Below are 11,814 nucleotides of genomic sequence, written 5' to 3'. Positions count from 1 at the left end.
ACATGTCACCGGTCAACACATTATCATACCATTATACGTGGCTAAATCATCAAGTGACACGTGTTACTAACAGTCCACGTCATCAAGCCATGTCATCACATCGTTATTGGAAAATGGGTCAGGGACTAATGTGGTGCATTTTTTTTCAATCTTAGGGATGTAATTGGTACAATTGGAATATTAGGGACGATTTTACTACACGATACCAATCTTAGGGATCATTTTGGGTTGTCACATATGAAACCAGATGTGTAACAATCCAACTTTTGACATGTCATGACCAATACCTAGATAGGTGTTACTTGTCGTACTAACCTACTAGGCTCTAGACTTAGAATTTCTTTTCAAATATTTCTATAAGCCTTTATCAGATAACGTGATAAAGACTGTTTTCAAAGTTCAGTGAGCTAGTCACCTTCCCATCAGCATATTTAATTGGTTAAACACGATATTGATCTGAAATTTAAACTGGAGGTTATAGATATAAACAAAGTGTTAAATTGCTGTTGGTTTCAACTTAATCACTTATCAAAATTAAAAGTTAAGTGGGTTGGAAGTTGATGATTCTGCAGCAAGATAACAAAATTTTCTGCAGAAACCAATAATTTTCGAAAATTCCTTTCTCTTAACCTACTCAATGATAAATTCTAAAATTTTTAAGGGACATTCAAGACACACCAAGGTTTTATAGAAAAAATTTTCATCCAAAGTGGTGGTCTAGATTGTTCTCAGAATTTGTTACAAGTTGTTGTTAAACATGGAAAAATTATGCATTGAACAATTTATCAACCTTACTCCCCAAATTTTGTATCTAAGCTTAGGACTTTTCCAAAGTCACAATTCCAACTTCCATTTGATTAAATAAAGTTGTTAGAATCAGTAGTATAGCACCAAGAACTTGAAAGTAATAATTCACAAATTTACACATACATATTAATAATAGTTCATCAACTTCCAACAGAATTTTCAAGCATACCCTCATCATCATCAAATCACATAACCAACAAAAATCATTATCCTCAAACACAGCCACAAATTAATACCTAACTATCCTAACCCTTACTTTTGTTGTTGATCAAGCACAAGAACTTGTCCCTGCTGCCTCCTTGAACCCGAGCCCTAATCACAATAATAACCAGAATTTTTCTGTCACACACAAGGCCATTCGGCCAAATCAAGTACAAGCAAGGGAAAATCACTTACCCTTCTTGGTTGTGGTGCTGACTGTTCAAAATTCGAACAAGCTAAAGGAATGGAGAAAGGGATGGGTCAAAATTTGAATTGGAGAAGAAGAGAAGAAGATGAAGCCGCTGTCCTTACCTAGCAGAGAACTCGAAGATCAGCTGGGTGGGTAGAATGCAGCTCTTTCCTTAGTTTCGATCGTCTTCTTCCTTGCTTTCTTTATTTCTGTTTCTGTCACTGGTCCTCCCTCCTTCTTCTTCATTCGTGTTTATGTAATGAAGAACAAATGATATTACTCACCTATACGTGTATTGAAGAGAAGAAGGGCTGAGGTGTTGAAGAAGGCTCCGTGGCTTCTCCTCTCTTCAACACGGTAGTAACACATTGATGGGTAGGTGGAACCATGATTTGTAGCTGAGTTCCTAATGGTGCAGATAGAAAAAGTAATCAGAGTTTGGTTTAATTGGGTGGAAAGTGGTTTGATTGGACCAAAAAAAAAAGAAATCAATCCGGTTTAAAGCTTGGTTCATCAAAATAGTGTGGTTCAATGATTCACTTATCAATTCTTTTTAAGAATAATTAAAGAGATGATTAAAATCTTATAGAAATAATTATTCTACAGAATAATTGAATCGAAAGGGTAATTTTTGAAATTACTGAATCTCACTATTAATTAAAACAGAGTAAAATAATATTGAACTTGGCAATGTAAGTTAATTATATTCCTCTGCCTTAATATCTATCAATCACACATACATATATCAGTTTACGAAAATTATTATTTTTAGAAAATAGATGAAATTTTTTTGGTAGAAAAATTGGGTTCTTATGTTCTACATCCCTAAAAGAAAAATTTTGTCCTCAAAATTTTATTATCTCGAGTGAGGGAATTAGTTCCAGTGATGTATTTAGATTCACAACAAACACCCTTCCTTGTTGGTGCTGCCTAGGGGGAGCAAGTCTAATCCTTCGTCGTTGATATTCTCTGGCTATGGGTCCGAGCTCACCACAATTATAGTAAATCCCCGTCCTCAGCAGGCAAGGGGCTGCCTCCATGACCCTTTCCACACATAATGCATATTAGTCCTGGCTAGGTTGGTTGTGGCTGTTTGCCCAAATTTAGGCGTCGATCGATGTTATGCATGCTAAGATGTGGAGGAAAAGTACCATTCTTTGGATTCTGACGAGGAATAGGTTGCCTTGTCACCTTGAAGTTCCTTCCTTGAGGGGCAAGTTTATGATTGAAATCCTTGGTAAAAAGTTCTTTTGGCTAGTTTGTGCTGCTGCTAACTTCTTTACGCATTCCTCTGTCAGCTGGCTCTTGTTAATTAGTTCCGCGAAATTTGGGATCTCCATTGGACCCATGTAAGCTAGTAGTTCCTCTCTAAGTCCTCCCTCGAACTTGATGGGCTTCCATTCCTTGAATGCAGCCGGTGCTCCTTGACAGACTTTCGAGAATCGATATAACTCTTCAAACTTACGAGTATATTCAGTGGCTATCATGTTTCCTTGTCTCAGCTGAAGTAACTCTAATTCCTTAGCAATGCGGAAAGACTGAGAAAAATACTTCTTGTAAAATTTATTTGAAAAGTCCTCCCAAGTGATATGAACAGCTTCCCTTCCTAGTAGTTGAAGTACTCCTTGCCACCAATGTTGCGCGTCATTCCTCAGCATGTAAGCAGCAAATTCTACACGCCGTCCTTCAAGGACTTGTTGTGCTCGCAATGATCATCCTATCTCCTTGAACCAGTCATCAACTCATGTAGCACTTGTGTTTCCATTGAACTGTGACAAATTTATCTCCAAGAAGGAAGCTAGCGTCATTGGCCGGTTATCATTGCGTATTTTGCCTTCACCTTCATCGTTGTTTTCGTTTCCATGTGTAGTTCCATGGCTACTTCCAGCTCTGTTGTGACGATCGAGACATTCAGCTACTCGATTGGTAGCAACTATAGTAGTGGCCATAGCATTTACGGATTCGAGAATAGCCATTGCGTCTAGAAAAGTCTCCTAACTCGTTTCCTCCCGTCGAGGGGTCCTCGCCTGTTCGAAGCCATTTAAGTCCTATTAACATCTAATAATCCATCTTAAGGTGATCAGTCTTAACATGTCAAATATCAGATGTTAATATTACTAAAATAGATGCTCACAGACCTTCATGCAAAATATATTATAGAATATCCTAGCTGCATGGAATAAAAAGATTCAGAGTATGCAAGGAAGCATAATCAATCCATCCCAAGGATCTAAGGACAAATTGTTCTGATACCAACTTGTAACGACCCAACTTTTGACATGTCATGACCAATGCCAATTGCTAGGTGTTACTTGTCGTACTGACCTACTTGGCTCTAGACTTAGAATTTGTTTTCAAATATTTCTATAAGCCTTTATCGGATAACATGATAAAAACTGTTTTCAAAGTTTAGTGAGCTAGTCTCCTTCCCATCAGCATATTTAATTGGTTAAACATGGTATTGATCTGAAATTTAAACTGGATGTTATAGACATACAAAAATTTATTGGTTTCAACTTAATCACTTATCAGAATTAAAAGTTAAGTGGGTTGAAAATTGATGCTTTTTCTGTACAAACCAACAATTTTCAAAAATTCATTTCTCTCAACATACTCAAAGATAAATTCTAAAAGTTTTATGGGATATTTAAGACACACCAAGGTTTCATAAAAAAAAGTTTCATCCAAAGTGGTTGTCTAGATTGTTCTCAGAATCTGTTACAAGTTGCTGTCAAACATGCAGAAATTTTGCATTGAACAATTTAACAATCTTACACCCCAAATTTTGTATCTAAACTTAGGACTCTTCTAAAGTCACAATTCTAACTTCTATTTTATTAAAAAAAGTTGTTAGAATCAGTAGTATAGCCTTAAGAACTCAAAATCAAAAAAATTTACACATACATATTAATAATAGTTCATCAACTTCCAACAGAATTTTCAAGCATACCCTCATCATCATCAAATCACATAACCAACAGAAATCAATACCCTCAAACACAGCTACAAATCAATACATAACTATCCTAACCCTTACTTTTGTTGTTGATCAAGCACAAGAATTTGTCCCTGCTGCCTCTTTGAACCCGAACCTTAATCACAATAATAATAAGAATTTTTCTGTCACACACAAGGCCATTCGGCCGAATGAAGTACAAGTAAGGAAAAATCACTTATCCTTCTTTTCTTGTGGTGGTGGCTGTTCAAAATTCAAACAAGCTAAAAGAATATAGCAAGGGATGGGTCAAACATTCGAATTTGAGGAGAAGAGAAGAAGATGAAGCCGTTGTCCTTACCTAGCGGAGAACTCAACGGATGAGCTGGGTGGGTAGGATGCAGCTCTTGCCTCAGCTTCGATCGTCCTCCTCCTTGCTCTCTTTTCTGTTCCCATTGCTGGTTGTCCATCTATCTTCTTTGTTCGGGTATATCTGATAAAGAACAAATGATGTTACTCACCTATACGTGTACTGAAGAGAAGAAGGGCTGAGGTGTTGAAGAAGGCTTCGTGGTTTTTCCTCTCTTCAACACGGCAGTAAAACATTGATGGCGAAGTCGAACCATAATTTGTGGCTGAGTTTCTAATGGTGCAGATAGAAGAAGTAATTAGGGTTTGATTTAATTGGGTGGGAAGTGGTTTGTTTGGACCAAAAAAAAAGAAACAAATCTGGTTTAAAGCTTGGTTCATCAAAATAGTGTGGTTCAATGATTCACGTATCAATTTTTTTCAAGAACAATTAAAGAGATGATTAAAATCTTATAGAAATAATTATTCCACAGAATAATTGAATCAGAAGGGTAATTTTTTAAATTACCGAATCTCGCCGTTAATTAAAACAAAATAAAATAATATTGAACTTGGCAATATAAGTTAAATTATATTCCTTTGTCTTAATATCTATAAATCACACACACACACACACAGATATATATATATATATATCAATTTATGAAAATTATTATTTTTAGAAAACAGATGAAATTTTCTTGATAGAAAAATCGGGTTCTTACAAGACGCATTCCACCATTTTGACCAACCTGTTTGGATCCTATGATTTACATCCTGCTCAATTTCTCCATTATCCTGTATAATGCACTCAAGATACTTAAAACTTTTAACTTTTTATAGGATATTTTCTCCAATCTTCACCTCTATATTAGGGTTTTTCCTTCATCGGCCAAACATACATTCCATATATATTCCATCTTGCTATGGCTTATGCACAGACAATACACTTCTAGAGCTTCTCTCCGTAAACCCAACTTCTTATTTAGGTCTTCTCTTGACTCTCCCATAAGGATGATATCATTGACATAAAATATGCACCATGGCACAGGCTCTTAGATATGCTCTATGAGAACTTCCATGACCAATGTGAAAAGGTATGGACCTAAGGGTGATTCCTGGTGTAATCCTATACTAATAGAAAACTCCTCTGCCATACCACCTCAAGTCTTCACACTAGTTGTAGCCTATCATACATGTCTTTAATTACACGAATATATGCGATTCTTACTCTCTTCCTTTTCAAAACCTTCCATAGGACCTCCCTTGGCACCTTATCGTACACTTTTTCCAAATCAATAAACACCATATGTAGATCTTTTTTATTACTATGATACCTCTCCATCATCCTTCTTAACAAGTATGTAGTTTCAGTGGTGGATCTGTCTGGTATAAAACTAAATTGGTTCTCTGTTACTTGTATCTTTTGTCTCAGCCTCCATTCTATCACCCTTTCCAATAACTTCATGGTATGGCTCATGAGCTTGATCCCTCTATAGTTTTTGCAACTTTGTATATCCCCCTTATTCTTGTAGATAGGTACCAAGGTGCTCTTTCTCCACTCATCTGGCATCTTCTTTGACCTTAAAAACTCATTAAAAAGTTTGATTAACTAACTGATGCCTTTCTCTCCAAAGCCCTTCTAAACTTCTATCGGAATATTATTGGGTCCTACTGTCTTGTCATTTTTCACCCGCTCTAGAGCCTCTTTTACCTCGAAGTCTCAAATCCTTCGATAGTAGTCGAAGTTTTTATCTTCTTCCCTCATGCATAACCAACAAAGGCTCGGAAGAGTCTTCTGTCCTTCATCAAATAACTCATAGAAGTAGCTCTTCCACTTTTCATTGATCTTCTCATCTTGAGCCAAAACCTCTCCATCTTTATCCTTTATGCACTTAATCTGATCTAAGTCTCACGTTCTTCTTTCACGGCTATTTGCGATTCTATATATACCTTTTTCTCCTTCCTTCATGCCTAAAAATTGGTAGAAACCCTCATATACTCTTGTTCTTGCTTCACTTACAACCACTTTTGTCTCTTTCTTAGTCGACTTATATTTTTCCCAATTATCTGCATTGCGGCACAAGGACCACTCTTTAAAGCACTCCCTTTTTGCCTTTATCTTTTCTTGTACACTCACATTCCACTACCATGACTCCTTGTCTCTTGGTCCTATCCCTCTAGATTCACCAAACTTTCTTTTGTTCTTATAATAACTTCTGCCATCTCCCTCCATATCTCTTCCGTGCTTCCGTTCCTTCCCAATTTGCCTCTTCTCTTACCTGTCTTAGGAAGCTTCTTTGTTTCTCACATTTCATCCGCCACCACCTCGTCCTTGGATTCTTCGAATGATGTCTTTTTCTCAACTTTTACTCAATGTGAAAATCCATGACAAGCATCCTACGTTGTGTTGTTAAACTCTCTTCCGGAATAATTTTTCAATTAAAGCAAAATTTTCAGTCGATTCTCCTCAACAAGAAGAAGTCGATTTGAGAGCTTATCATGCCGTTCCTATAGGTTATAAGATGTTCGACTCTCTTTTTAAAACATGTGTTTGCGATGAGAAGGTCAAAGGTTGAGAAAAAGTCCAAAATAGTTTTACCTTCGATATTGACCACCCCAAAACTATGGCCTCCATGAATACTTCCATACCCAGTCACTTCTCTTCCAACATGGCCATTTAAATTTCCTCCTAATAAAATCTTATCTTTCGAAGGTATGTCTTGGACCAAACACTCTAAATCCTTCCAAAACCTTGTCTTGTGTTGCTCGTCCAAACCCACTTGCGGTGCATAGGCGCTAATCACATAAAAAGTACCTCCTTCCACCACAAGTTTGATAGAGATGATCCGATCACCCATCCTCTTGACATCCACTACGTCCTTCTTCCATTGCTTATCCACGAAAATACATACTTCATTCCTATTCTTCACCTTTCCTGTATACAAAAATTTGAATCCGAAGGTATCTACTCCCTAGCCTTTGCGCCAATCCATTTTGTTTCTTGTAGGCACATGATGTTAATCTTCCTCCTTGTCATGGTATCCACCACCTCCATAGATTAATTTGTTAGAGTGCCTATGTTCCATGTCCCAAATCTCAACCTTTTGTCGTTCCAACCTTTGCTTTTACCTTTTTATTTGTTAACTAGCTTATTTACTCTCATCTATTTACTAAAACGTGGGAACTCTTTCTCATTTAACACTACACCCGGGCACCGATGCAGCAACTCTTGCTCATTTGATACTGTACACGAGCTATACAGCGTGTTGCTTTCGGGCAACGACCTAACTTTAGCGCAATAACGTATTTGGTCCATGTCATGAAGATTCCACTAAATTTTTATGTTGGCTGTCGAAGGCCTAACACAACCCTCCTCCTTTATCCAAATTTGGAACCAGCTATGTACCGCAAGTGTAGCATAAGCGGAGTTATTTAAAAAATATTACTAACATTAAATTAATATTTTTTAATTTAAAAATAAAATATATATTACTAATATATAAAAAATATTATTTTAATTTTAACAGTATTTTAAGTGTTACTAAAGTTATTTACCTACCGTAACAATAGGCTCATAGATAGCAACTTTTTTCACTTCGATGTCACTCTTTCACTTTTTATTTCTTCCATATATTTTCAAGAAGGGATGAACATGAATTATATCGAATCGGATCGGATATGACTAAAATTTCGATCTGATCCATATTAAAATCAAAAGATCAGATCGGATCTAATATCCGCAGTTTTAAAGTTTGGATCTGATCCGATCTAATCCGCACATTTGTGAATCAGATCTGCACATTTGCGGATCGGATCAGATATATTTGCAAAACACAAAAATGTAAAAGCTTATTTTTATTTAAAAAATATCAATAAAATTCTTTTTTTTTCACTTTTTTAAACATGTTTACTCTTAAAATATTATTAAACATACTTTTTTAAAATAATAAAAACAAAATAATACAACATATATGATCATTATTAGTTAAAATAAAATATAAAAGAATATTTTTACTTATTTATTTATTTTTACAGATCCACGTATATGCGGATACCTACCTAAAATCCACAATATGATTCTATTAGTGTGTGGATAAGATCTGATTTGATAGCCTTTCTGACCAGATTTGGATAAACATTGTAGATATGCAGATTGGATCCGATCTATGAATACTCCTACATTCTTGTCCATCTAAACACTCGTTCACTGTCTTTCTCCTTTTTTTCTCTATCTCACCTATAAGTTGTCTACTCGAAAATCCTCTAAAATAATTTATATTGGAGAAAGATATACATCATATCATGGTGACTACAGTAAAAGGTTGCAGAGGCTGCAACAGTGAAAGTAGCAATGATATCACATTAAAGAGTGAAAGTATGAAATCCACAATATGTGCAGGTTGTGGCAACTATCACCATAACTTTGGAAGATTTTATGGTAAGAGTAGTTGTAGGAAAATAGTGAAGGTGGAAAGGACTCAGTATGAGAAGGGGGATTCTGCAAGTTTAATTTTTTTCTAGAGTAAGAAAACTTTATATATTTATCAAGTCTTTAGACTTGTATGCAATAGATAATATCATCATTAAATTCAGGATATCCTTTAACATGTTGATTTAAAACAAATTTCGAGATTAAACATATCAACATAGTTATTTTAGCATCAGTTGTTTCAGATAATATGTTAGTATACAACTAAAAGATTTATCTAAGATACATTAGATTGTAGAAAAGTGTTTAAAAATAGAAGACAAACTTAAAAGAAGATGATTATTGAAAATGTACACAAACATAGGAAAGTAATTGAAAAAACATGAAGATCAAGATCAAAAAGCGACAAATGCTTTTAGGTCTAGTTTCTTTATGTAAGAACCAAACTCGTATATATATCTCTCTGTCACACACTTGAAAATGATTTCAAAGAGTTTGTTTTATGAAAATCATAATAGAAATGGATTAAGATAAAAAGATTTTGTTAAACGTTAGCCAAAACATTTTAAAAACATTATTTATGCCAAATACAGAGGATAGAATTGATTCTTTAACCCTAGAATCGATTTTTTGACTGCTTTATTGATTTAAACAACTCCCAGGAAAAAGAATCGATTCTTTTGAGCACAAAATCATTTTCTTCAGCAAAGACTTGATTCTCTAGTATTATAGAATTGAAGTTTGATTATGTAAAGTCTTGAAATTGATTCTATGGTCCAAAGAATCGATTCTCTATCACATAGAATCGATTCTCCTTGTGAAAGAATCTATTCTGTCATTTAAAATTTTGAATTTTCTCATACAATGGCTAGTAAAATCAATTTTCTTGTAAATAAATTGATTCTTTCATTGATAGAAAGTTTGTGACGACTAGTTTTGACAAGATGACTCCATTTTACCTAACTTGCAATATTTCAATATTTTGGAAATGCTATTATAAATAGGTGTGTTAAAGCCTCATTTGAGAGATATACAAATTCGTGTTCATTAAAACTTGATTTGTATTCATTCACTCTTCTTCAGAGTATTCAATTTCTGTTTTCTTAAGTTGTGAAAGAAAAAATTTGTAGCTCTTCTTGTTGAGTAATTTGGAGTGTGATTCTCCTAGTTGTGAGGCTTGTTTATATGTATACACTATATTCGGTGAGGATACCAAAAATGTATATTAAGAACTCAAGAGAATTCTTAGAGGTGGTATCTCTAAGTGGAGTGGCCAAATATACGAGTGGTGATCATATACCATGAGATGTACATCAAGTACTCATTGTAGCGGTTTGTCAAGCACCTTAGAAGCTGGGTGATATAGTAAAAATCTCTGACACCATAGTGGGGAGGACTGGACGTGGGCAAAGAGGTTACATCGAACTAGAATATATTGTCATTTGCAATCTCTTTAAACTCAATCTTTTATTGTCATAGTTATTTATATTTTGATAAGTGGTGTAGAAAGTAGAAGCTCCTTGTAAGTACTTAAGAAGTGACTTAAGTCGTTGAAAAATACTAGTACAAATTTATTTGTGGATTTTACTTCAAGTTCATTTAAGTTTCACAAAAATTTATCAATGTTTTTTGATACTCAATTCACCCTCCTTTTTGAGTTTGTGTGCTTAGTGACCAATACAGACCCAATTAGATAGGAATATGAGATATCAATAGATTGTGATATCAACAAATGAGATATCAACAGATTGTGTGCTTAGTGACCAATACAGACCCGATTAGATAGGTCCCTGACCTTGTGCTCCGCAGACATTTTCGTCCCTGAGCATTTGAAAATACTTTTAAATCATCGACCTTCACAAATCTTGGACGGATGAGTCCCTCCGTCCAATTGCCTCCGTCAGACCCAACAGAAAAGTCTGACGTGGCTCTGTTCTGATGATGTGGCATGACGGATTAACATGTGGACTGCTGACTGGAAGAGTACTTTCAAAAATTGGACAAATAAGTCACTGTACCTAAAAAAAACTCAAAGACTGGAAACGAAGTGTTTAGATTTAGAACATTGAAGAACACAGTGTGCAGGTTCGTCGATCTTCCTTCGTCTATACTTCTCAACCATGAAACATATTAATCATCAAAGCCTGACATCACTCGTAAGTCATAATGAAAATATTAGGGACGAAAGTAAACAAGCAACCTGGCTGTTGAGTTGTGGTTGCATTTGAAAGAGATGAGGAAACAACAGGATCCCCATTTCGGATTGAAACAACATTCTCTGGGTTAAGGTTAGTATCCAGAATAACCGAGATTTGTGCTTCTGCCTGCATTTTTTTCACCCTAGTATATGCTCATTCTATGGTATTCAAATGCACTAAAGATACAAGATTTAGTTCCCTATGATCAACAACAAAAATCAATTTTTTTCCCTGAGAATAAAAAATATGCCTCAGCTGCAACTCACTCAAATAACTTGTGGATCATAATTTTTTTTTAATTCAGGTACACAGCCAAAATTCACAATGTAGCTTACAGGCACAGAAAAAAACCACTAGCATCAGTCTTATTCCCAGTAGCCCACTTCACCTTCTTGTAACCTAATTTCCCAATCAATGGCGCATACAGCTTTTCAAGGTCCACCCCTTTGCTGAAGAATCTGTCAATTCACAAGTACCATCCACCTCTCATAGTCGTCGTCACAACTGTCACGTTGCGGAGCTTCATCGTGGCGGCGAATGACCCGGTGCCGCCACCGACGTCGAGGCCCAGCCGGATGACTGACTTTGCGGACTTGGCGATCTAGAAGAGCTGCGAGATCGGGAGATCGAGGTCGGTCTTGTAGGTTGTGAAGTTAGACGAATCGGAGGAAGGGTTGAAGCCTAGGTTAGGGTTTTGGCGGTG

This window comes from Arachis ipaensis, chromosome B10, assembly GCF_059453495.1.
Source record: "Arachis ipaensis isolate K30076 ecotype BB chromosome B10, ASM5945349v1, whole genome shotgun sequence".
NCBI classification, from domain to species: Eukaryota; Viridiplantae; Streptophyta; class Magnoliopsida; order Fabales; family Fabaceae; genus Arachis; species Arachis ipaensis.
Note: the sequence above shows the minus strand (reverse complement) of the source record.